At 40.9% G+C, this 21,545-nt stretch overlaps 1 pseudogene; it reads right to left on the reverse strand.

The window, feature by feature from the left end:
- Nucleotides 1–2,322: 2,322 nt before the first annotated feature.
- LOC124244497 (oligoribonuclease, mitochondrial-like) lies at nucleotides 2,323–2,936 on the reverse strand (annotated as a pseudogene).
- Nucleotides 2,937–21,545: the final 18,609 nt, after the last annotated feature.

Here is a 21,545-nt window from a genome sequence, read left to right on the forward strand (position 1 = left end):
CGCCCTCTGCCAACTAGAGCCACCTCACCTGGAAATGGTTGGAAGGTTACACCCTTCCCTCATGGGTGGCCCACAGTCAGTGTCTGACTGATATGTGGGTACAACAGTCTGGCACCCTGTCTAGACTTAGGATAATTCTGTGGTGCTATTCTTGCTCCAGAGTTCACTGTGGGACCAAGTTCTGGCTAGATTTTGACTGCACTCACATCTTTGCGTAGCTTTTTCCCTGGCTGCATCCTGCTTTCTTCATTCCTCTACAGGTTCCCCATGAGGGCATTCTCTCAATGAAACACTTGTCCAGTAACGTCCACCCCAATTTTATTTCTAGGGAATCCAACTTAAGACAGTCATCTAACATTTAATCCAACCAAGTGGAGATGGTCTTCCACTCTGCTACTGTCTACAGAATTGCTAGTTCATCACGGGAGGGATAACTATCTGGGCTGATCCTTTCATAGTCAATTACAGTCTTCCTCCGTGAGGTTTCCTCTCCATCTCATCATGTATGTTTACCATTTAGCACCTGGCACCAGAGTTGTCTTAATGTCTTTGTTTAGGGAAATGCCATGATGCACTGTTTGAGGGTGGAAGAAGAGACCCCATGGGACTGTATTTAAAGAGGGTAATGAAACAAAAAGATAGATAAATTGATCGACATAAGAATAAACACAGATTTTATTCTGGGGTGAGTCTAGAAAGGTAGAGGATTCAGGGAAGAGAATGAGAGAGAGATTTGGCAATAAGACAGGAGAAGGAAGAAAATTCCTAACAGTGGAGCAGCCAGAAGACGTTTAAGACCAAGAACATCAAATACACAACGGAGAGTTATTTTGTTATGAAGTAAACTCCCTATAACTCTAAATCTTCAGTATAAGTTTAATTTACCAGAACAACCTTGTGGGCTGGTGATGGAGGCAATAAAAAGTCAGGGAAGTAAAAATGCCAGTCTCATAGTCACCCCTTTGCTGACACCCACAGTGAGTAGCAACATCCTTTCAAAGCGGCAATAGGCCAAGTCTCCTGGCAGCAGCTAGCACGAAAGCGATTGATGGCCTATGGGGACACCAACAGAGCTGAGAGAAGCAGCTGTGGCATGAAACTGACTAAGGACAGGTATGAGACAAACCCTCCTTTCTCCCAAATAAACTAGAAGAAAATGACTTAGCTGCAGGGAGAGAAGGGCTGGCATCTGAATCATAGACACACACACACCCCCGCCCCCCAATCGGTACCTAACTATTGTGAACTCACAGCCTTTAATGAAAGTCTGGCAAAGTGGAACACAAAGCATTTAAATTTGTAACATGGTTACATAACCTTTACATGACTTTTTTTCTTTGTCTTTTTCCAGAATGGTCAACATCAGAGCCTATTAGTGCTGTCCTTGGGAAGATTAAGTGCTTTTAGAAAGTGTACCTTGGAATAAACAAAAGACAAGCACAATCTGGTAACTAAAAATGGTTTCCTAAGAGAAAAGACATGTACCTGTTTGTCCCCCCTCCTCCAGATCCTACTGATTTTTTCGTCTCATCTCAGACCCCACTTTCAGAAGCATCTCCTGACCTGTTCCCAATTAGAAACAATTTCTTCCTCCTTTGAGCCCTCTGCAACTTGTAGTTTGAAGAGTTCTTAACTTAATATTAAATTTTGCTATGTTTCGTAGTGTTATATCTAATCAGGACTCCTCTTGGGACATATAAATTAAGACAGAGACATTTAACTGGCAGAATTTCAAGAGTTTTACTGGCCACATGGAATTTTTCACATCAAGAAAGTCAGTCTATGTGCCAGGCCAAGCCTAATTCAGAGAAAGGAGCTCATAATGACTTTATAAGCTTCGAAAATACAAGAACAACAGTTAATGCTTGTATAGCACTTGCCACGTCCAAGTTCTTTGCTCATGTTAACTAACTTAGTTTTCATTGCGATCCTTGGAGATGAGTCTCGCTCTTATCCTTATTTTACAGATGAGACAACTGAAACACAAAGATGCTACCTAGCTTGTCTAAGGAAGCAGCAGAGCCAAGACTGAACCCAAGCACTCTGACCTTAACTGGTGAGCCACACTGCCTGTCGTATAATTTTTAAAATCCTGGTTCACAAATTCCTTTCTTCTCTTAACAAAACACCATGACCACTCACATGACAAAGGTGAGGAGGGTAGATAAAAGGGAATAAGGTGAGGAAAATGTATTTTCTTTCCCTCTGTCCTGGGAAGTCCCTGAATCTGTAAATCGTTGAGCTTTTGGTAAAAACCAAACAAACAAAAACCACCAGAAGTTGCTTCCAGAGAACTATGTGGTGGCAGCATGAGAACTGACATCAACTCACAGTCTTCTTATTTTCCCAATTTTCTGTAATTTTCCTCTTTTCATCTGTTATTTTCGTGAAGATGTTATTTCAGTAAAACCAAAGTTCTTTGGTGCTTTCACTAATGTCATCAAGAGCCCTGTGAGAAGCGGCCTTCTTTGGTGCAAATTCATATTCTTCTGGATACCAGCATCTGCACGGTTCTTTAACAGTGCTCACATCAATTATTCTCTAATGAAGATGTTTCACAAACTGGGGCATGTATTTTTCAAGAAACTTCTTATCTGCATGAATTGAATTTCCTGCAAGTGGACAGAGCACCAGAAGTGCCTGCTATTGTACAAAGGAGAGAAATTCATAGTCTGCCTGCTACAATGTCGTTGTACTCTCCCTCACTGCTTTGGTTAGACCAGACTTACATGATGCTTCTTACACTAATCTGACATGATGTCCAGTAATTTGTCTGGCTGTTTTATAATCAGTGTAGGACCTTCAGCTAAAATGTTGAGATCAGAGTCAGTTATCAGACAAGCCATCTCAATTATCTGGTCCTCCACAATGTCCAATCCTATCATCACTGGGTCCACTCAGACCATCTGCTGAGCCATGCTCTCTCCCGTCACCATTTTTTAAAAAATACAACTAAAGAACATTTATTTGTTTTTCACTAAGACTTTATCTTGAGGACATAATTAATCTGTGTCACTACTGCCCACCCCAACTTGAAGAAGGGTCAGTACAGCGAATGTCATGAAGCAGATATGAACAATTTGAAGGACTGGAACCAAAATTAACTGACAAAGAACAACTTCCATCTAAACCATCAGAAAAAGTTTTAAGTTATAGAAAAAAAGGGGGTTATGGGAGTTTCAGATTAAACAGGATTCTTGCATTTCACCTAATACATTAGATCCTGGCTTGAGTGTACCAAAATGGAAGCAGGACTACTATAATACAGAACTTCCACTACTGCATGCTGTACACACCTGTGTTCCAAGCCCACCCCCATCGCCTTAAGGCTTCAAATTCAACAATTTTCCAGCCTGTTGGGCCTGCTAATGAAGGAGCATGTAGATCTTCTCTTCAATGTGGTCTTTGTTATAAGGCTGGTATGTCTGGGTTTCTGGGTTTTATGCTTTTTAACATAAAATTTGTGCTTTCAGAAATACTAAAGGATATGGGCCTTTGTTATACATCTTGTTGCCTCACATCAACCTTCAAATCTGAGCAAAGCGTTTAAGTTATAGCTGAAAATTCTGTTCAGTTGCATAAGCTTTTATTAGAGTGCATGTAGACATCCTCATCAGGGAACGAGGTGTTGAAATATCAAACACAACATCTCAATTCAAAAGTTTATGATCTTTGAATACAATCTCATACATGAGATAAGTAAAATACAAGATATATGGAGTTGAGAGCCAAAATTACTGATGCAGGCAAACAGTGCTTATAGGATTTCCAAAAGATGGAGAGATCAATGTGGGCTGAGGTAGTTGACGGAAGGTTTCATGTGGTTGTTGAGACGAGGGAACCCTGAAAAGAGAGTAATTGGGCAGGAGGTCGGCAGGGTGATACAGTGGAGAACAAGAGCCAGTGTTGTCGCGGAAGTGATGTGTGTTATCTAGGGAACATTGAAGACATCCACTTGCCTGCATTGAGTTGAAGCAGAGAGAGCTAGAATTGAACCAATCAGGCAGGAAGAGCTTTCCTTCCACATTGTGAAATATGACATTGGGATGATTTTGATCGTAAGGCTATCTTAGTACAGAGGCTCCTGGGGACACACAAGTCTCGATTTATGCAAAGTAGACCTTAGAAGAAGTGTTGCATAGCACGCACCAATAAAGTGTAGCCATGAGAAAGAATTCTGTGTTGTGTGGGACTACGAAGTGGTTTGAAGGGAGGAAGATTGTCTCAAAGGGAGAACAAGGCACGCAAGCTCAAGCAGAGAAAGGTTTGTACTCTTCCTGTGGATTTTCATGGCATCAGCGCAGGTTGCTTTGGTTGCTTTGTTCCACCTCCCCTGCTTTCTCCCCAACCCCATTTTCCTCCCTTCCTCCTTTGCATTCTGATCATGCATAGAAGGGGTCCGGAAAGTCTAGAACTGTATTTGGAGAGCCACTTACACCAGATTTGTGACTAGTCATGCATGGTTCATTGGACTTCATGTTTATGTCAAAATGCTGAAGCTGCAGGTGCTGATATGGAAGAGATATAAATGTATATTAAAGAGTTTTCAACTAGGGCCAAATTTGAGTTGCTATGATAATATAGAGTCAAAATAAACATTATGGGAGCAGAGAGTCTGTGTATTCTCTTAACAGAGGTTGAAACAGATCAATTCACTGAACAGCAACTTATCAAAAGATCAGTTTGCTGAAAAACCCCTTGCCGAGCACCAGTTAGTCAAATAGTGATTTGACTAGCAATTAGCTGATTGACTAATTTATCAAAAGACCTATTTACCCACAAAAGATGGTAAAGACCATGAAGTCAGGTTATATTTTTTGATAATCTTTTATGCCCAGACACTAGGACATTGCATATGAGATGTTCCATTGTAATCAAACAGAAAGATGAATAAATAAATGAATGGATGAGAAAAAAAAAGACCTATTTACCCAATTATCAATACACTAAAAATTTTTATCTATTCGCTAATACAGCAGAATGGCATAATTACTCATTTGATCCACAAAAGTGCAGAGAATATGTGGCTATTTTATTTTTCAACAATTAATCCAATCTTCCTTATGAGCACCCTTCCCCCCACTCCTACCCTCCTGGGGAGTGTGGGCCAAGGGAACTTAAATTAAGGATTTATTGTTAGATTCTGATTTCAACTGTTTCCTTTTAGACTATGCCTTTTCAGTAAATGTTTGTTCTTTTACGGTTCTTCACCTTGCATCTTGTCCCTGACAAAGATGGCTTCTGGCGTCATGGCCTTACTGTGTTCCTGTGGCAACAGCAGCGGGATGGGAGAGGGCTCTGATCTGTAAGTGGATCCTTGTACTTCTGTGGAAAGGATGTCCCCTGTCCATCTTGTCCTCGCTCTCCCTGCTGGCTCCTGGTGATGAAGTCTGCTAAGGTTGATGGAGAACTTGTGGTCTAGTTTCTCTCAGAGTAGTCTGGTCTGTTGACTCAGACCCACTTCAGCTGTTGGTGATGCTGCATATCCCCCTAAGATCTGGCTGTGAATCCTACCTGGTCCTCACCCTGTGTCATGGTCCTGGAGACATGGCTGTCACTGTAGGATGACCCAGAGAGGCTTACCAGCCAGCAACATCAACGCCTACGTGTTCTACCACAGGCCGCACGGGAGCTACTAGCAAATTTCCATACCACCAGGAGCTGAGGAAGACTGGGCAGCCCCTCAAGACCATGTAATCCCATATCCCTTCCAATTTTACTCGAAAGCAGCTAAGAGCCCGCTCACATAGTTGTGTCCTCTGGCACTGTGCAATGCAAGCATCCTTAGGTACCTCTGTGAAGGCTGCAGCTTTCTTCTCAGCCTGTCTTTTCTGTGATATCAGCCCAGAAATCAGAAGTCAGACAGCAAACATCTCAACTTCTGCTTTCTCTACGTCTGTCCTCTTCCCTTCTCCATAATCTCCTGGAGGCCCAAAGGGACCAAATCGCCACTTCCTCCTGGATTGTTACAACTTCCCGTCCATGTATCCTTCTTGCTGAGGGGGCTTCCTCTCTCTCTTCCTCTCTTCTTTGGGGCTATCATGACAGAATGCCCTCCTGCTGGAGGACTTAATTTACCTGGGAGAAGAAAGAAAATACCACCTCTCGGGAGACCTGACTTTGTCTTTATGTTCCCAGAGGCATGTTAATCCTTACATATCCATAGTTTGAAGGATAATGAAAGACTGACCATTTGTGTATCACACATTCAACACTGATGAAGTGCTTAAGTATCTGAAATGTGGAAGAACTTGGTCTTGCTTTATGTTGTGTTAAAGGTAAGTAGAGATATGGGCAAAGGGAACTTAAATTAAAGATTTATTGTTATATTCTGATTTCAACTGTTTCCTTTTAGACTATGCCTTTTCAGTAAATGCTTATTCTTTCCCCGTTCTGCACCCTGCACCTCGTCCCTGACAAAGATGGCCTTTGGGGTCATGGCCTTACTGTGTTCTTGTGGCAATTGCAGCCACAAGAGTGTCCTGTTTCACTCACAATATCTTTCAGCTCCTGTTCTTTGCTGCCCTCTCTTAAAAAGTTGCTTCTGAATAGAATATTGAAACTTTAAGGAAGTTTGAACCAAGCTGAGACTAAAAGGGACCAGAGTGGAAAATGATGACAAATAGGCTGAGCTGACGAGTCTGAAATCAACAAGAGTGATTCCAACGATTGTGTCCTCTCTAGGGAACAGCAGAAAAGATTTTCCCCCCAAACAAAACACAATGCTGAATTACAATTTCGTAAATATTTATTGAATAGTATTAAGTGCAAGGCAGTGTGCTGGGCACGGCTTGGCAGAGCTTTCAGAGAACTGTTGGACCACCACCAGGGAACCAAGAGAGAAGGTGATTCAGGGAGCTCATCACCAGCTGTCTTGGTTTGCTTGGGACTGAGGGGGATTCCCAGGACGTGGGACTTTCAGTGCTAAAACCGGTAATGTCTCAGGCAAACAAGGACAAGTTGGTCACCCTACTAATTAGGCAACCTCAGCTCCAAATTCTACAATTTTAACCCTAAATTTCTGCTGGATCATAATAATCCCTGATATTTACAGTAAATTGTGGACCTGTAGATATTTGCTTTTTGCTAAGCAGAGGTGTGCAGGAAAAGAGTGCTGGTGTTTGGAAAACTGGTTCTGCTGCTTTACTAGCTGAGTGACCTTGAATCAGTTATAATTAATCACTGAACCTCATGATATAAAATGAAAATAATCATCAAACAGGTTTGTTGTGAGGATAAAGCGAAATCATGTATATAATGGTGTTTTGCACGTTTTAAAGTATACGCAGATGTGCGATATTATTTATTTGCAGACACATTCCTGTAGCGATAATAGAATAATAGAAAACAAAAATACTATTTTTTTTCTGATCTCTCATGATGAGGTTTTCCCCTCAGCATGTTTTATCATTTAGCATAGTTAAAAATATTTGGGGATACAGCAGAGCACAAAGTATTATTGTACTGCCATCTGTGGGACATATTTTGAACTACACTTTTGTAGTTCAAGCAAATTGTTTTTCAAAAGTAATGTAGTTGTTTCCTATGTATCAGCAGCAGTGATTGTGGTGTAGATCCTGAAGGCTTTTTAGCTACTAGATCAATCATAAGGGATTGAGTCAACAGTGACGAACACCTGTCACAGAACCATGAGTGTGGATGAGGCTGGTCTCCTGGAATGATTAGCTGTTAAAGCTGGAAGGGACATTAGAAGTTAGTCCTTGCAGATGGCTTCCTGTCTCCTGTACCGGAGCTCAACTTGGGGATTTAGCAACAGGAAGAGTAGTAGATTTCAGCTCTGGGAGGTGCCCAGGAAGAGGGGATAGGCCATCTCTGGCACAAAGGAGAGACAACAGACATTCAGGCTCTCTGTACATGTATCATCTGTGTATCTATATGCAAATGAATGAATGAACGAATAAAACTCGTGTCAGGGCCTATTCCTTTCTGACCCTGGGCTCTGTCGGGGTTGAGGGTAGAAGTCAGAGAATCAGCCTTAGAGCCTCTTATCCTGGGACTATGAGTGCTGTCATGAGAGGAACTTTGTGGGGGTGATGGAAATGTTTCTATATCCTCATCTAGTGGTGACCACACATTGATTTATATAAACATGCCGAGTCTTCAAGCAGTACACAGAAGGTTTGTACATTTTTACTTCATGTAAATTGTGGCTCAATAAGATGTTATTGAAATTGCCTTTCTTCTCCCTCAACCTTTCCACCAATTAGAATTCCATTTGGGTTTACCAGCTCCTCTTCTATAACATTCTGGTGGGGTGATGGTAGGGGTTAGGTCAGCCTGGTGTAGCTTAGTTTTACGAAGCAAGAGGGAGGTAGGAAATTTCCAAAGACAGCTCGTCTCCACTTTGTAACTGTATTCAGGAGTCAAGTGGTGGCAACTGCTTCAAATGTCACAAAAGAACATTTCCACCTCCTCATTGCCTGTACCCGGATAGCTGTGGCTGGAGAAGAAACACAGCTGTGCGAATTTAGTCTCACATTACGTTTGTCACCACAAATCTCAAGTGGGCTTTCTGCAAATCCTTGCAATCCTATTACATTTGGTGAGTAGATTTGCTTTCCTACTTCCTAAAATTATTTCATACCTTAACCCTCTCTGTTTTCAAACTAACCACACCTTCTCATCCCAGACTTTGTTTTGTATTTCATTGAGAAAACAGAAGAAATCAGAGAAGAATTGCCTCATCTTCCAGCCACCAAGTCAATCAAACTACCTGCATTTGTGTTTGTTCTTGTTTCAATGCATCAGAGGTTAGCAACGGGAGCTCTAAGTAGAATTTTTAAAATCCTCATGCCCAAATCCCACTCTCAGAGATTCTGAATTAATTAATATGGTATGGGACTCTTTTTCAAAAAAATTCTTAAGGGATTCTAATATACAGATGGAATTTAGAACCAAGAATTTAGAGTGTCTGAGCTTCCAGAAGTGGGCGATTGCTCTTCCTGTCTCTTACTGGATCTTACTGTCTCTTTTTCCTCAAAACCTTGTTCCTTCACTTCTGTCCCCTCTTTCCTCATGATCAATTTTTCTCAATTTGCTAGATAAGTCCCATCAGCATATAAATATGCTCTACTATCTTCTGTCTAATAACAGCCCCTCCTTGACTTCTCCTTTTCCTTTGGTTGCTCTCCTTACAGCAAACCCCCTTCAAATAGTTGTCTAACTGGCTGTCTCCATTCTATAACCTTCAGTTTTTTCATTAACCTGCTCTTGTCTCTATCATTCAATGTTTAAATCATCAACGTCCTACATGTTGGCTAGCCCAGTGATTTAATTTTCAGCTCTCTCTTATTCCACTTTTCAGCAACATTTAGCTCAGTTCATTTTTCTTTAACATCCTTTCGCTAGGTGAGATAGCTCTCAGTCCTACCTGGATCCTTGAATACTCACCACTATCATCTTCCTTCTTCCTTACTGGTGCTTTTTCTCAGACTCCTTTCCTAGCTCCTCCTCTTTCCCCCAAGCTTTATACCCCAGCTGATCCTCCGGCTCCATTCCTGTCCCTAATTTTCTCCAGCCACACTGTTTCCTGGGGTAATCTCCTCCAGTCCCATATGTGGGTGGCTCACACACATGTGTCTTGAACTCTCATCTCTTTCCTAAGAGCCAGGCTCATCCTCAATTGCCTCCTCAACATCTCAATTTGGCCCTCACATAGATACACAAATTCTTATTTCTCCACAACCATCCCAACCTGCAAAAACCCAGTCTTCCACATCTCACTAAATGGCACCTGAGTTACTGAGACCAAAACTTTTAGCAGCATCCTCTATTCCTTTTTCCCTCACTCTGTATCCAATTCATAAGCAAATTTGGATACTTTCTAAATATTACCACTTCTCCCCATCTCCCATTGTCACCAACCTCATCTATGCCAATGTTATCTCTTACCTCAGCTATTTTAACCATCTCGTAACTTGTCTCTCGGCTGCCCCTCCTGCTGTTCACACAGCAGCCAATGAATCTTAAAAATGTAAATCAGATCATGTTTCCCATCCCCATGCCCTGCAAAGGTTTCCCCTAATGCTTGAATCAAATCCACACCTCCTTACATGACCCGCAAGGTCTCACATTCCCTACCATTCCCACAATTTTCCCTCTCTGTCACTCTGCTACAGCATCTGGATTTACATCTACCCCTCAAAAACCAATCTTCTTTCTGCCTCAGAGTCATTGCTTCTGTTTGTCTCTCTGCCTGCAAAGTTCTTCCTAAAGATCTTTGCACGTCTGGCTTTTTCACATTGTCCTGAACTCTGCTTCCATGTCACCTCCTCAAGGAAGCCTTCCCTATTCGCCCATCTGAGGACAGAGGGAGAGGATTTATTTATGCTGTTCACTGCTGTATTCCCTGAGGGCTGGCACAGAGGAGACTCAGTGAATCCTTGTTGAAGGAATGAGTGTTTTGTGCTGCCTTTGCCTTGAAAGCCTTAGTGAGTCCTTATCAATTATAGGATATAAAACACAAGGGAAATGTAGGAAACAGGTGGTTGATTTGAAGAGAGTTTAATAAAAGCACATATAAAGTGTGGACAGGCTATAGGGAAACCACAAGAGATAGCATGGCGCCTCAGGGCTAGTGATAGTGAGATGGTGTTCCCACCCCTAGAGAGAGCTGCACGGAGAATGCCATCTGTCAGGAGGCGAGACATTCAGTCAAAGGATGTAGCCAGCCTACTGTGACCCTACAGGGACAGAGTAAGAGTGATGCACACCCTGACTTCATTCTTTTTTCCCTCCTTCCTCACTCCTGCCTGTGCTCCCCTGTGACAGAACACACTTGAAAGCCCAAGTCCAAGGGAACTCATTGATAGAATTCACATGGGCCATCCTCCTGGGGCCCAGGGCAGGTTGAAGAATGGAGACAGATCTAGAGGGGCAAAAGGAGGAGATCCAACACTCATGCCTAGGGTTACAGAGTAGCTCCTTCCCTGCGTTAGGCAGGTTGACTCTAGTTATTTAAATACGTGCTGCTTGTTAACATTATTCTTCACAGGGTTTGTCTGCCCTTTTGCATGGTGAGCTGCTTGGAAGCAGGCACTGCTCAGTCAGAGATGGGATGCGAACAGTGTGTGGTGAAGTTATCAAAATATCCTTGAGAAAGGTACTTCCCCCAACTGCTTGATGAAGTTCTCCTGTCAGTGGTCTGCTAAATTTGTACAGAATCTTACAATTTACAGAACTTTCATAATAGTTCTGGAGCTCACTGGGACAGATATTATCTCTCTGGGGCTGATAAAGAAGTTATGGACAGAGGTCAGCGACTTCTCAGTGCTCCACAGCAGGTAGAGCTGGGGTCGAAACCCAAAACTTTTGACTTATAGTCCAGAGCTCTCTACTTTAACATGCTGTTTCCCTTAGGGGGACATTCCTGTGGGTTATGACAAGTCATCTTCAAGATTCTATTTTGTAAAGTAATTTAGGGAATGGTTGCATGTTAACCCGTTACCATTTTGTAGGTGGTACAAGAAAGTCAAAAGGAAAAGTCCCCTAAGGACTTGGAAATGAAGTTGCCCTCTAAGAATTAAACTATGACATTAGCTAGTAATAAATTATAGCACAGAAGTACAAAGTCACCTTAAAAAGGCAGAATTGTTCCCGGGTCTGCCAGGCTCAATTATGACTCAATTGAAGGTATTACTGTTTATGAAGGAGGTTGTATCGCTCAGAGGTGAGGTTGGTCATCCTTCTATACTTAAGAAAAAGAGAGTCACAGAAGCCAAGTGTTAGCAGAGCCCAGACACACCTGTCCTGGGGAAAGGATGCCTCAGCTTGAACTTAGTCTTGGTGGCAGAAATATTCCTTTTTCCAGAGATGGACAGATCAGGCTGTTTTAGATATTCAAGTTACAACTGACATTCCTTAATCTGACTCTATGCTCACAACACAGCTATCTGATTATAATTTTTTTCCATGAAGGATGATTACAGGGAGAGAATAATTTCACCAGAAAACTGAGTGCCTGTTAACACTGGCAATCCCATTTCTCGTTAAAAATTAATCAATTCCCACTCTGGTTTATGCATCAATTTTTGTGAACTATTGTGGTTCTTAATGTGTTAACATGAATCTCCTGAGACTCTGCTGACAAATCAGATTTTGAGGTTGTAAGACAGAGAGCTAGACCTGCAGATCAATGTAAATTCAGCAAGGAAAAGAGTGACACTTTAGAAGACTCTCCACGGGGCTGGCCCTGTGGCTAAGTGGTTATATTTCTGCACACTCTGCTTCGGTGGCTGGGGTTTGCGGGTTCGGATCCCATGCGGGGAGATACTCCACTCATCAGCCGTGCTGTGGAGGCATCCCACATACAAAGTAGAGGAGGACTGGCACAGATATTAGCTCAGGGGGAGTCTTCTTCACCAAAAAAGTAATAATAGTAGTAAAAAAATTGTGTGCTTGAAAATCCTGTAAGGAAGACCTTTATTTAAAAAAAAAAAAGGAAGACTCTCTAAAGTTACGTATGTTGGATATAATACACATATAGTAAAATATGCTCTTTTTTTGGTGAATATTTCTGAATTTTGACAAACCGGACACAGTCATGTAACTACTACAATCAAGATATAGAACATTTTTTCACTCACCCCCAAAAATCTCCTAATTGATCAATGACCTCCCTTTTCCCCCAGCACCTGGCAGCCACTGATCTCTTTTTAGTCCCTATATTTTTGCCTTCTCCAGAATGTCATGTAGATAGAATTATTCAGTGCATAGCCATTCGAATTTGGCTTCTTTCATTTAGCGTAACACATTTGAGATTCATCCATGTTGTTGCATGTATCAGTCATTTTTCTGTTCTTTGTTTAGAGATATAATTGACATATAACATTGGATTAGTTTTGGGTGTACAACAGATGTTTGAGTTATTTCTAGTCTTTGGCTGTTATAGAATACAGCCACTATAAGCATTCACATACAAGTTTTTGAGTGGATGTGTTTTCACTTCTCTTGGGTAAACAGTTCAGAATGGAATTGATGGGATGCTAAGTGTGTGGTGTAACTTGATAAGAAACTGCCATGAGATTCTCTAAAGTGGTGGTACCATTTTTTATTTCTATTAGCAATGCATAGAGTTCCTGGTGCTCCATATCCTTGGAAGCACTTTGTATTGTCAGTTTTTCTCCTCCATCTAATGAGTGTGTAGTGTTATCTCATTGTGGTTTTATTTTGCAATTTCTCAGTGACTAATGATGTTGAGCAATTCTTTTGTATATTTATTAGCCATCTGTATATCTTCTTGGATGAAATCTTTCATCAATCTTTTGATTATATATTTTTTATTGGGTTGTTTGTTTTCTTACTGAATTTCAAGAATTCTTCATATATTCCAGATATCAACCTTTTATCAGATGTGTATTTTGCGAACACCTTCTCCCAGGCTGTGGCTTGATTTTTAATTTTTTGACAGTCTTCCGAAGAGCAGAAGTTTTAAATTTTGATGAATTTCAGTGTATCAGTGTCTCTTCCATGGTTTGTACTTTTTGTGTCATATCTAAGAAATCTTTTCCTAATCCAAGTCACAAATATTTTCTTCTGTATTTTTTTCTACAAGTTTTTATCATTTTAAGTTTTCATTTGGGTTTTAAATTTTGAGTTAATTTTTGACCATGGTGCAAGATCTGGATCATTTTTTTGCATATGGACGGCCAATTGTTCCAGCAACAGTTATTGAAAAGACTATGCCTTCTCCATTGAATTGCCTTGGCATCTTCGTTGAAAATCATTTGGCTCTGTGTGTGTGTGTGTGTGTGTGTGTCTATTCCTAGACTTTCTGTCCTGTTCCATTGATCTCTGTGTCTATCTTTTTGCCAATCCTACCTGTCTTTATTACTGTTGCTATATATTAAATCTTTAATCAGTTAGTGTGGTTCCCCAGTTTTATTCCTCTTTTTCAAAATTATTTTGGCTGTTCTTAGTGCCTTTGCGTTTCCATATAATTTAGAATAAAGTTGTTGATTTCTACATACATTACATCTTCCAATCTATAAACATGGCATATGGCTCCATTTATTTAGATCATCTTTGATTTCTTTAATCAGCTTTTGTAGTTTTTCAGTATATAGATCTTACACATATTTTGTAAGATTTATACCTTGAGTCTTTCACAGTTTTTGGTGCTATTTCCAATGACACTTTTCAAAATTTCAATTTACAATTGTTCATTGCTAGTATATAAAATCATGCTTGATTTTTTAAACAGTGACCTTGTATCCTGTGACCTTGCTATGCTCGCTTATTAGATCTAGTACCTTTTTGTAGATTTGTTGGGATTTTCTACATAGACAACCATGTTCATTTGCAAATGAAGTTTTCTTTTTTCATTTTCCATCCATATGCCTTTAATTTCCTTTCTTGCTCTTTTTCACTGACTAGGACCACAAGTATATTAAAAAAAAAAATAAGACCTTTATTGCGCAGTTATTATCACCACAGTCAATTTTAGAACATATGCATTGCTCTCAAAAGAAACCCCATACCCATTAGCAGTTACTCCCCACTTCCCTTCCAACTCGCCAACCCTAGGCAACTAGCAGTTCTTTCACTTAGCACAATGTTTTAAAGGTTTACATGTGTTGTAGTATGCATCAATACTTTGTTTCTTCTTACTTACTACCAAATAATATTTCATTGTTTTGCTATACCACATTTTATTTACGTAATCATCAGTTGATTGACATTTGTTTTTTCCTACATTTTGGCTATTATGAATAATGCTGCTATGAATATTTATTTACAGATTTTTGTGTGGACATATGTTTTCATTTCTGTTGGGCATATACCTAGGAGTTAATTTTCTGGGTCATATGATAACTTTACATTTAATCGTTTGAGGAATAGCCTTACTGTACCATTTCTAAAGCAGCTGTACCATTTTACAGTGTTCCAATTTATCCACATTCTAGCCAACATTTGTTATTTTCTGTCTTACAGTAGAGCTTCAGTACAATTTTGGTAAGAGTAAACATCCTCACTTCTTTCTTCTTAGGGAGAAAGCATTCAGTCTTTCACCATTAAGTATAATGTTAGCTGTAGGTTTTTTTGCAGATGCCCCTTATGCTCTTGCGGAAATTTCCCTTAATGCCTAGCTTGCTGAGCTGTGTTGTTTTTTTTAAATCATGAATGGATGTTCAATGTTATCACATGAGATATGCAATGCAGTGTGTTAGGAGATGGCATTTTAGTAGGAGAGTGAAGGGGATTTTTAAAAAATGGAGTTAGATTGGAACAAATTCTCCATGGGAAAGCTTTCCTACATGATGTAATTAATTCCTTTTTTCTCTCTTCCCTCTCAGCTACCTAGTGCAGTAGGCGAGTTTGTGATGGCTTTTCCTTAGGTACATTGTTCAATCTTACAGATGAAGTGACTGAAACATAGTGACCCAGGATCACATAGAATGAGAAGTACATAGACTTCTGCAGTCAGGCAAGAGCTACAACAAAAATGAAATAAAATAAAATATAGGATATTCTAAAAAGGGAACAATTAGAGAATAAAAAGGAGATAATGAAATAAATAGTTTGCAAAGCCAACTCGAAGCACTGTCTACATTGTCACAGTTCCCTACATTGAGTAATGTAATGGAGACTTTCACCCTGTGAGAAAGTAAAACACAGGAGAAATGATTTCTGAATTGGGGGAGGGGATTTGGGGAAGTCATGGGTAGAATGGACTCCTGGAGGAGGTGGAAGGGGCAAGCCTGGATCAGGTGCCACAGTCAGGGTTCTGAACATCTGTGGCAACATGAATGCTGGTCCACTCTATGCCTAACTTGGGACAAAGACTTTTCTCTCTTCATCCACATGGAGGATGAGTTCTGGTACGGTTAAGGGAAAACCCACAGCTGACTCTGTTCCTTGGAAGGACCCAGAGAACACTTTATTTTCAAGGCAATAAGGAATGTGCTGATGAGGGGAAGAGCAGCATCAATAAGGAGCTTGGTGGAGTCCATCCTCTATAGGCCAGGGCTGTTTATAGATGCTGCTATTTAACTGGGCTCCTAGTAGCAATAGGGATGACAGGATTCTGGGTTAGCAAAGACCAGGTGAGAGCACCTAACTATCAGAAGTGAGATGGGCATAATTACTGTAGTAGGCAGCAAGATTAGAATAACAGCAGGAGAGGCTGAACTGCAGGGATGTTTGAAGATGGCTAATAGTGGTGGTCATTGTATTCCTAGGGGTAAGACAAGTGGGCAGGGTATTACTTAATATTTAGAATTTGAAGAGATCAAAAATGCATGAACAGAAGGCTGACATCAGTTTCCCCAAAGGAAAGTGACAGTCTCTTAAACCAGTTTCCAGACTTGGGACAGTTATCCGAAGCTGAACCTGCATGGACGTTAAGATGGTCCCAGCAGAATATACAAGGTTTATACAGTAATAATTCCTCCAGTCCTTCCCCAAAGGGTCCTATGGCTGTTTACCCAGTTAACCAAGCAATGGAGAAAGGAGACTATCTTGATCTTTCAAGGACTTCAGACATAAGGTCTGAGCTGACACTGATACCCGGGGACCTCACTTCTACTAGGGAAAGAACAAAGGAAGGTAAGGTCATAAATGGAGTGCTGGCCCAGATCTGCTTCACAATGGGTCAGCTGTGTCCATGGACCCACCTCATAATCATTTCTCTAGTTCCCAAATATATAATTTTATGGACATACTTAGCAGTGGAAAGTACCATCACATTAATTTCTTGACATGTAGGGGGAGAGCTATTGTAGTAAGAAGGGCTAAGTGGAAGTTCCTGAAGGCTTCTTCCATAGTCATGAAGACAGTTAATCAAAAACATTATTACAAATCAAAGATGATAGAATAGATTCCATGGTGGTGGTTCTTATATCCCCCATTTAATTCACCAGCTTGGTTCCTTCAAAAACTGGATGGATCATGGCAGACGAAATGCACTGCCACAAACTTACCAGGAAGCCCCCGAAATAGCTACTGCACTGAAAGTGGTATCTTTACTAGAACAGATTAATACAGCTTTAGGTATGTCATGAGACTTCAAAACAGTTCCAAAGATCTCTACTAATTGTGCTTTATTGGACAGAAAAAGATACAAGAAGTTCGGAGAGGATCAGGATTCTAGAGAGGCTGTAAGTCCCCAATAAGAGTTGCTACTTTTTTTCTCCCCTGCAATAAAGAAACTCTCCTTCAGTGTCCCCAGCAGAGGTTTTTCTGGGGGCAGGTGGAGAGGAAATCCCTAAAAACCCGGGCTGAGTTTTATCAACCAGCCAGTGCATATGCCCTGTTACAAATTACGCCATACTCTTATGGGCTTTTATCTAACAGTGAGGACATGGAGGACATATAATATCGTATAATGTTATTACATGGCAGCAGTATACCTGGGGTATAGCTCTACTCCGTGTCCTCAGATGACCTTTTGGAACCAGGCCTGTCTACCTCTAGTAGACCTCCCACGTCTACAGCACTCTGTGCTCCCTTTGTGTAATATTTGTTTTCATCACTGAGTGATTGGGTACCTGGGACACAGAATAACTCCATGTTCTCAGAAGACCTTTTGGAACCAGGCTTCTTTATCCCTAGAAGACCTCACCATGCCTCATGATAGCTTAGTCTGAGCCTATTGATCTGAGTGTTCTTTCTAGAGAATGTCTCATTTGTCCACTAAGTTGATGACACCACGTTACCTGGACTTGGTGAATGTGAAGTGGTGAGTACTCTGAATGCCTTGGTAAGACATGAACTCCAGAGGATGGGATATATACCTTACAAAGATTAAGAGGCCTGCTACATCAATGAAAGTTTTAGGAGTCCAGTGGTCTGTAGGATGCTGGAACATCCCCTCCAAAGTAAAAACAAGTTACTGTCCCTTGCACCACTAAGAAAGAAACATGAGGCTTGGTTGACCTCTTCAGGTTTGGGAGGCAGTGTATTTTACACCTGGGGAGAGAGCTCTGACCCATTTACTGGCTAATATTAAGAGTGCTGGTTTTAAGTGGATCCCAGAGCAAGAAGGGGATCTGCAGCAGGTTTAGGCTTCAGCGTATGCAGCTCTGTCCCTTGGGTCATATCATCTGGCAGAAGCCATGGTACTAGAGGTATCTGGGTGTAAAAAGATGCTATGGAGATTCTGGCAGACTCTCATAAGAAAGTCATGGCACAGATCCTTAGAGTCAAGAGCAAGGCCATGCTATCTGCAGCACAGAATGATACAGCATTCAAAAAGCAGTTCCTTGGGGCCAGCCCCGTGGCCAAGTGCTTGGGTTCACACGCTCCGCTTCAGAGGCCCGGGATTTCACCAGTTCGGATCCTGGGCGCGGACATGGCACTGCTCATCAAGCCATGCTGAGGTGACGTCCCACATAGCACAACCAGAAGGACCTACAACTAGAATATACAACTATGTACTGGGGGGCTTTGGTGAGAAAAAGGAAAAGAAAAGAAGACTGGCAACAGATGTTAGCTCAAGTGCCAATCTTTAAAAAAAAAAAAGCAGCTCCCGGCAGAGATGGAGGCTGTGAATGTACCCAACAGCGTTGGCTTTGTGGTGGACAGAATAATGGCCCTCCAAAGATGTTTATGTCCTAATTCCTGGTAGCTGTAAGTATCTTACTTTACTCGGAAAAAGGGAATTTGCAGATCTGGTTATGTTAAGGATCTTGAGATGGGAAAGTTATCCTGAATTATCTGAGTGAGCCCACTGTAACAACGAAGGTCCCTATAAGAGGGAGGTTGAAGAGTCAGAGTCAGGGAAAGATATCCATTGTTCCTACACACACACCACCAAGCAGAAGCCGCCATCTAAATAGAGTGATGGCATGGCCTCTTAAAGGAGAGGGCACTTTGCCACACTGGGTGCTAACCTTCAGGATGCACTATACTTTTTAAATCACTGGTGACTATTTGGTTTTGAGTCACTGATACACAGAATATATGGGTCCAAAAATCAAGGGGTGAAAGTAGGAGGGACCCCAGTGATCCACTGAGAAATTTGTGCTTCCTATTTGGGGGTCTTGATGTCTGGGTGCTGGTGTGGAGAAAATAAGTGTTCCACTAAACTTTAACCTACCACTGCCATCTGGTCACTTTGGATTCCTCATGCCCGAAAACTAACAGGCAAAAAAAGAGTGACCATAATGACAGAGGTTATTGGCCCTGAGATCATGAGGAGAGAGGCTACTGCAGCATACTAAAGTCACAGAGGACTATGTTTGGCACTCAGATGACCCAGTGGGTCACCTCTTGTTCTGCTCATGTCAAGTTTAACGGTAAATGGGTGAGTACAACAAGCACCGACTAAGGGCATGGTAAACAGATCTCAGACCCCTGGGAGTTGAATGTCTGTGTCATCATACCAAGCAACAATGGCAGACTAAGATGAAGGGAATCTAGAATGGGTGGTAGTGAAGGGAGATGATGAGTATCAACTATAGAGGCTTGGGACCAAATACATAAGTAGAGGCTGTGCTTTATCCCACTATCCCTCTTTTTGTATATGTGAATTGCAACAACAGAATCCAGAAGAAGCTATACCTGTATGGAGAAAATCAATGTGAGAAGCAAGTGGATCTGAGCAGTGCTGGGGTGAGTGTTCTAGGTGCACTGGTGGCTGCCCAGATTTGTTTTACTGAAACACAGCACCCATCTCTCAGCTGCTGAGTGTTGGTTGCTAATGACAGTAAGCAACACTTAGGTTTTGTTCAGTTGACATTATAATGGTTTTATTCTTTCATCTGGTTGTATATGGCTGTAATGGAGTTCATTTCTTTTTACTGCTCTCAAGTATCTATTGTATCAATATAGCATAATTTACTTATCCATCCTTCTGTTGACGGATCTTTGAATTGTTTATGTTTTTGACTATTACAAATAATGCCACTATGGATATCCTTTTACCTGTCTTTGAATACACGCACATACATTTCTGTTGGGTTTCTATCTAGGAGTGAAACTATTGGATCATAGGGTATGCATATCTTCTAAGACAGTAGATAATGTTGAACAGTTTGCCAAAGTGATGTGTGTCCTGTTAGGAACTATTTTACAATTCTGTGGGTATGAGGATATTCTCCTTTATCATCTCTGGATGCTTTATTGTTTTACCTTTTACCCTTAGATCAATAATTAACTTGGTATAAGGCAAGGGTAAAATTTAATTTTTTTTCCATAGAAACAATTGACTATTTGATTTAAGAACACTATTTATTTAAAAGATTTCCCTTTGTCCACTATTCTGCCACACAATATCCCGCAATGTTTCATTTGTTTGATTTTTCTCATAAGAGAGCTTTGGTTCTATGCAAGTAACTGGCCAGTTATTTGGTTGAAACTTCTGTGATATTGATATTATCTTCGTTTTACTCTGAGGAAACTGAGGCTTAACAGAAGTTAATTTAGTGAATAGTTTCTTCTGTACAAACATTCACATTATTAATGCCTTAAAAAAGATAGAAAGTATTAATTAATTAATTTAATGAAGCAGATAACAGTATGGAGATTGGTGATCCAGGTCTGCCAAGACACTTCTGTCATCTTCACGTGGTGTCCATTTCTGGGTCTAAGACAGTTATTTCAGCTCTTACCCTCATGTTCTCATTGCAGCCCAGTGTGAAGAGAAGAGCATAGAAATGCATGCCCCTTGTTTTAGGGTTGTTACCTAGAAATCATACAATTACACTCATCCTATTGACCCAAATTCAGTTATATAGCCACATCCAGAACCAACGAAGCCTGTGGAGTCTTCACCTTAGGTGGCCCATGTCTTACTGAAATTTGGGGTCTCTGTTACTAAAGGAAGAAAGGAGAGAATGGATATTGGAACGGCTAGCCATAGTTGTGTACTTGGTTGCAATACATCTGAGACTCACACAAAAGTCTGCGTAACTCCAGGCTGTTCTGTACAGCCCTTGACAACTAGCTGGACTGCAACAGCTTGCCTTTAGAAAAACTTCTCAGGGTACATTCCTGTCAGAATTTAATTCCTAGATGTCTCTCCTGACCTGTATATAACTTCCTTTTACTAGAAAATAAAATTATTTAACTCAATGTATTTTTTTTTTTTGTCGTAGCTATTAGGAAAACTGAGCTAAATTTAAAGACGATAAGCTATAAGCTATTGTTAGTGAACAAGTTTCCAAAGCCTCTTTTAATCCTCCTCTATGACTTCGCTTTCACTTAATTCTCTCTCTCTCTTACCCTCTCCCTCTCTTCCTCCCATCCCCCTGCCTCCTCCCCACCCCACTTTGTCTGTCTCTCCCTGTTTTACCTTCACAAGTGATGGTGCCCTGGTGTTTTCTCTCCGTATCCCCACTGCCCACATTTTGAAGATAAGGACTAAGTAAAGGGGGTGGGGAGGTGGGGAGGATGAGGGCCAAGGTGAGTCACCACATCCCTTTCACTTTTTCATTTTTTTTTAAAACTTTTATTATTAGTTTTTATTACACAAGTAATACATATTCATTGTAGAAAAATTAGAAAACACAGAAAAGCAAAAAGAAAAAATAATCACCCATAATCCCACTACCTATAAATAACTACTATTAACATTTTAGTGTATG

The sequence above is a fragment of the Equus quagga genome, chromosome 9, assembly GCF_021613505.1.
Source record: "Equus quagga isolate Etosha38 chromosome 9, UCLA_HA_Equagga_1.0, whole genome shotgun sequence".
Classification (NCBI taxonomy): domain Eukaryota; kingdom Metazoa; phylum Chordata; class Mammalia; order Perissodactyla; family Equidae; genus Equus; species Equus quagga.